A 6,538-nucleotide genomic window follows, 5' to 3' on the forward strand; every position below is an offset into this window, starting at 1 on the left:
GTGTGTGTGTGTGTGTGTGTGTGTGTGTGTGTGTGTGTGTGTGTGTGGGGGGGTGTGTGGGGGTGTGTGTGTGGGGGTGTGTGGATCAGGTGTTTCTTTATCAGCATCTCTGTGAGTTTTTCCACCTCGACACACACGGTCAGATTGAAACCACTCCGGGGGAATCGTCTCATTTCACACTGAAACATTGAAGTTAAGATAAGCCATTCGCTCTGTGCTTTTAGATGTCATTTGAATTTCTCTAAAGTTGAGTCATTAACCTCAGTCGGAAGTTATCCTTCCATTTTAATCCAACCACCTGTCCAGAGAAAGAGAGAACAGACTTTATAATTGAGTTTTAGTGTTGTCTTTAGGGTGTGACGTCCTTTCTATTCATCAGCTGCTTTGTGTCACTTCTCCAACTAAATCCTCTCCAAAAACCACAGATTTTTAGTTTTCAGTCGACGCTCCAGGATCAGAGTACATGTTGAGACCAAACACACTGCTGCATTTTTTTGTTCATTGGAGGGTGAAGACAGGCAGGAAGAGAAAGACGGCCTGTGTAGAGCGGACGGGTTCGACGTCACTGTTCTTGTGAGTAACTGGGCGGGTCTGTGTGTCCCGGCCAGCCAATCGGACGCTGAGGTTTCCTGTTTCACTTCTTGGTGTGTGTCCTCAGAGTACACACACACACACACACACACACACACACACACACACAGACAGCCTACAGTACGTGTGAGACGTGTCCCGCACACTAACGGATGTGTTGTTATTGTGCTGTACATCTCACACACTTTCACCACAGTACCACACTGAGTACATTTACTGTAGTACTACTGCTGCTGTGTCTGACAGCTGAAGTTACTGCTGACTCTGTGATAAGCTGTTGCATGCAAAACGTGTGTTGAGCCCGTGAGATATCATGCAAATGTTTAAACCTTATTTTATCATTGATTGCATCCTTCACTACTGACAGCACCGCTGTCTTTTGTTTTCATGCTAGAAGTGTAATAAATTCATTTTCATGCTGCTAACTCTGCTAGAAGCTTTTTAATCCCTCAAGAGACACATTTTACCAAATTTGTGATTTATGGTGTTTCGGTACTTTCAAAGTATGTATGGTGTTTTTTTGCATTTAGTACCTTTTATTTATTTAGTTCTTATTCCTATGGTACTATAATATAATACAAAGTACATGACTTAAAGTCGAGCAGTGGTGGAAGAAGTACTCAGATCTTAAAGTACAAGTATCAATACCACAGTGTAGAAATACTCTGTTACAAGTAAAAGTCCTGCATTCTATATCTCAAGTAAAAATACAAAAGTATGAGCATCAAAATGTACTTATAAGTACTCATTATGCAGAATGGCCTATTTCAGAATAATGATATTACAGGCTAATTTCAACTAATTTATACACTACTTTGTTGCTTATTCTATAATGATATATATATTGATTTATTAGTTTATTTCATATTTAGTTTTAATAATTGCAATCTATAAAGTAATTAAAGCTTTAAAATACATGTAGTGGAGTAAAAAGTACTGTATTTTTGCCCTAAAAGTTGTGGAGTATAAAGTAGCATACTCAAGTGAAGTACAAGTACCTCAAAATGAAGTACTTAAGTACAGCACTTAAGTAAATGTGCTTAGTTACATTCCACTACTGCTGCAGACATGAGACGTTTTACCAGAATCCCTCAAATGTCTTAAATTGTATTTTGTCATTATTTATTGAATTTGTGATTATTGGTGTTTCAGCACTTTGTAGTAACTATTTATGTTTGGTGTTTTTGTACTTATATATAGTTCTATATAGATCTATCTCTTTATCTTTATATCTATATTTCTATATTAATGAATAAAGACAAACACAAAGGATCTTTACCTAATCATATTTTAATCATAGACGATGTTTACATACACTCGACATGCTGACTCTACTATTGATCACCTCACCTTTACCTTGTAACTCTGTTTTTAATTGCTCTTGTATAGTCTCCATATTTACTTCTATTCTTATTGTACTTGTACACAGATCTTAACCACCATATGTACTGCATCCTCTGGGGATCAATAACGTCTTATTGTGATGCCAGAGCTGTGGACTAAAGTCACATGACCTGGACACAGAAATTACATGTTTGTAGAAGCAAAAAGTACCTGCAACTTTAAAACCAACGAGTCATGATTTCTTTTGACACAGTAGAACTCTGTTCATATCAATCCAACAACAGTCTTCTACTGAGTCTGTCACCCCGCTGCTCTGTCAGTCCAAGCTGATCACACACACACACACACAGTGTGTGTGTGTGTGTGTGTGCACACTTTGAGAGGATTATCAGTCCAGTGAAACATTCACCACGCTGCTGAAAGAATATCCACTCCCCCTCTCTCTAGTGTGTGTGTGTGTGTGTGTGTGTGTGTGTGTGTGTGTGTGTGTGTGTGTGTGTGTGTGTGTGTGTGTGTGTGTGTGTGTGTGTGTGTGAGAGAAAAGCTGCCAGGTCAGTGGAGCAGCAGCAAACAGATTACACTCAGTTGTCTGCAGCAAAGACTGTACATGTAGAAATGTCTGATTATATGAAGACTAGTTGCTGGTTTATTAAAATGTGTGTGTTGTCCTTCTCTAAGGAGATCGATACCAAATTAGTTAATTTTTTTTTTTCGAGGTGCCTAGCCCACGTGGGCTTATGAGTCACTACTTCCATAACTTCACAGGCCAGAAAAAACAAAAGCAAACAAATACACGATACATCAAGCACATCGCATCACATATAACCGTAACCAGTGGTGAAGTATTCAAACCTTTCACTTCTATAAAAGTACTCGTACCACAGTGTCAAAATATTCTGTTACAAGTGAAAGTCCTGTATTTAAAATGTTAGTATATTAAAAGTACAATGGTATGAAAATATTATTAAAGTAAAAGAACGCATTATGGTATATTATATTACTGGATTATAATAAGTGATGAGTCAGCATTACTAATGTTGCAGCTGGTCAAAGTGATTTCAGTTACTGCTGGTTAGTGTAACCTATAATAATATTGTACATTATTATATTATTATAATTATATTTTGTATTGGTCTGAATCTTGTCAAATAAATGTCGTGTAGTCAACGTAGGCCTAATATTGTCTTCCAAAATATAGTGGAGTAGAAGTACAAAGTATAGGTACCTCAAAATAGTGCTTAAGTAAATGTGCTCCGTGCAAAATACAAAACCTGGCTGCCGTAGTTACCGTTTTTGTGGGCGGGGCTTTAGTGAAACATTTCAGTTGCTTTTCATTCGCCGCGACAGCGAAGCTGGTTTTATTTTCTCCTTGTGAGTCGAACATTTTGTCACCGCAAAGCGTCGCAGTCACGAAACTTTACAGGTGTGGATGAAGGCCGAGATTTAAAAAGGTCTGAGCAAGGGGTCAGTGTGTGAGGGAAGGAAGCGAGGAAAGGCCCCCACACACACACTTTACGCCACTGGTCCAATCACAAGATGGTCTCTAGTTGACTTTAACTATAAGTTATTCATTAGCACAAAACATTCCTTCAAAAACCCATCTGTTATAAAGACAATTTAAATGTTGAATGAACTTTTTTAAACTGTTTTGGTAAAGTTGTTTCAACATCTTCACAGCTCGGCTCAGTTGGTTCAAGAAATAAAAATATTTAAAGTCATCTGATGCTATTTGACTCTTTGAATATCAAGCTTCTCGCTAATCTTTAAATGAAGACAGAGTTCAGAAATGGAGCCTCTCTGCTGGTTTGTCACACTGCTGAGCACTGCTGTCAATCAATGTGTTGTTCTGTGCTCTGATTCGCTGGCTTGTGTACTCAAACAGGGAAGTCTCCGCCTCCCCAGCTGATGGCTGTACTTTTCCACTCCAAACTGAGTTTTAGCATCCAACTACCTCCACTCCTCCTTCTCCTCCTCCCTCCTTCACTTCATCTATTCATAACACACACCTCCCCCTCCCCAATCACACACACTGAGGTAACTGAGATTTCCTCCTGAGTTTTTGGTTCTATACAGAACCACAACAACTGAGGTTAGGCTCTGACTGGTTAAGAGTTCTGGTAGAAACACATGACCCAATATGCTTCAACCTGGTTAAACTGCAGATGTTGTGAAATGTGACAGTAATCGATTTAATCGCTTTTAGTATTTTGTTTTCTGGAAATCTTTCCTGTCATGTGACCTGTGAGGAGAAACACCAGGCACAACCACAGCATGACATTCCAGGCATCTAAATATGTCATCCTGTCACATGTGAGCCAGCTTTAATTCCACTGATTCTGCAGCATTAGAGGTCTTCATGAGTCCACTTGGTCATCAGTAATCGAGACCTGACCCATGACCTGAGTCAGGCCAGTCTAATGTCACAGTCTGTAGACAGTAATGGGGTTTCCTCCTCTGTTTTCCATGGCTCTGTCTTCCTCTGTGGTTGAGTCTCTTAGGTTTAGCGTTGCACAGATAAACTGGTTGGGTTGACGGCTCTGGTAGATATCCGGGCCAAGAGATGTGAGACTGGTATTGGAGTTGAGAGACGACATGTACGTCCAGATTGTTTCACAAGTAGCCAGTTTACAAGATCATTTTATACCAATACAAATTTAAATCATCATCAGGAGGCGACTCCTCTGGTTGTATAGAAGTCTATGAGAAAATGACTCTACTTCTCTCTTGATTTATTACCTCAGTAAACATGAGTTTACGGTCTCAATCTCTAGTTTCAAGTCTTGTTCAATACAGCATGATGTTCATTTAGTGAATTATGGTCCATTTAGAGTCAAACAGACCATAAAGCAGAGTATGCTTTGGGCAGGGCTACCTTGTAATTGACAGGTCGCTACCAGAGCCGTGTATGCGTCTCCACGCCACTCCTTCACAGTCCAAATATGGTCACTTACTGGTTTAAAAAAAAAAATGAAGATGGCCCCTGCCAAAATAAACTTATGGCTTCAAAACATCTTTGACAGTCTATGTATTCAACCAAAGCCAAAGATGAATACTACTCTGACTACAAACAGAAACCAGAAGACTTCAGATACCAAAAACTTGTCCCACATGCTCATGAATGCACATGAATGTAGGATCTGTTTATAGAGATTACAGGTCTGTGTGTCAATATGTATTATCAGGGTGGATCCAAATATCCTCTCTATTAGCTCAGACATCTTGATCATCACAGGACATTTTTTATTTTCACCTTTATTGGACAGCTGCTAGTAGAAAACGAGGAGTAAAGCGAGCTGAAGGGAGCTAGTCGTCTCTTTCATTAGCTTATTTTACTCAATGTCTCTCATTCTCATCTCTGACGAAGTGAGGACCGGACAAAAATGTCCTCGCTTTTAAAAATGTTCTCAATTTTAGGTTCTAAAACCTATATTGGTCCTCACAAAGATGCGCGCGCACACACACGCACACACATTGAGAAGCGTGGACTGTTGGTGAAGGGGCAGCCGTCCAACAACAAGTACAGACAGAGTTACAGAATGAATGACGGTTTGAAAGATCACTGACACACCCACACACACACTAACGCCCTTTAGCAGTTACTGAGACTCCATGTTGTTTGTTGGACAAAGTTTAATATTTCAAATGCCAATAATTAACTTCTGTTTTTTTTTTGTTATAATCCTGAATTGTGTCAATGTGTGTGAATAAATCTACTTTTTTTCCAGGGGTGGATTGAGCTCAGCTGTGCAGCTGTTTAGTTGATGATCAGATAAACAGATCAAATAAATGCATCTGAATAGAACAGAAATACATTGATCTACAAATCAACTACATGGCCAAAGAATGTGTGGACAGCAGGATATCCCACTGATATGTGAGAGCTGTATGTGTGAATAGACGTTATATAGACGCCTTCATGATAGTAACTAAAACAAGAAAGATTCAAATGTTGGGTGTCGCTGTCTAAACCCCTTAATGCCTTTTTCCAAGTATAGAGGAATGTGTCATGTAATTCTCTAACAGGACTCCATTCTGTGTAACTCTGTCTGTTTGTCCGTCCCTCTGTTCCACCGTCTGTCGCAAAGGGGGCGTGGCTTATCTATTCCCGAGCATGAGTCAGCTCAGAGCAACTGTCAATCACAGATGTCAATCATGACGCCACACCCCCCCCCCCCCTTTCTTTTACAGCATTAATTAACTAAATAAAACTAAACTCATTAGAGAAATTAACACTTGAACATACATCAGTCTGATGAGAACTACCTAAATTGACAAAAAATGTAATTTCATATGTACTTTGATTTTTTATGTATATTTAGAGGGGGCAGGGTCTATGACCTGTACTGCAGCCAGCCACCAGGGGGCGATGGAGAGGTTTTGGCTTCACTTTCGCGGAGGCTGTCATGTCTTCCATCTTTATATACAATCTACATACAAACATGTTTCTGTAATCAGAAGATTAGCATTAGCGTAGCTAGCTGAGGTGTTCGCGGAGAGACTGATCTATTTGTAATCTGTAATCTGACACACACACCACCTTACTTACTGCCATGGTCTGTGTGTGTGTGTGTGTGTGTGTGTGTGTGTGTGTGTGTGTGTGTGT

Source organism: Anarrhichthys ocellatus, unplaced genomic scaffold, assembly GCF_004355925.1.
Source record: "Anarrhichthys ocellatus isolate YVR2014 unplaced genomic scaffold, GSC_Weel_1.0 scaffold1, whole genome shotgun sequence".
In the NCBI taxonomy this organism is placed as follows: domain Eukaryota; kingdom Metazoa; phylum Chordata; class Actinopteri; order Perciformes; family Anarhichadidae; genus Anarrhichthys; species Anarrhichthys ocellatus.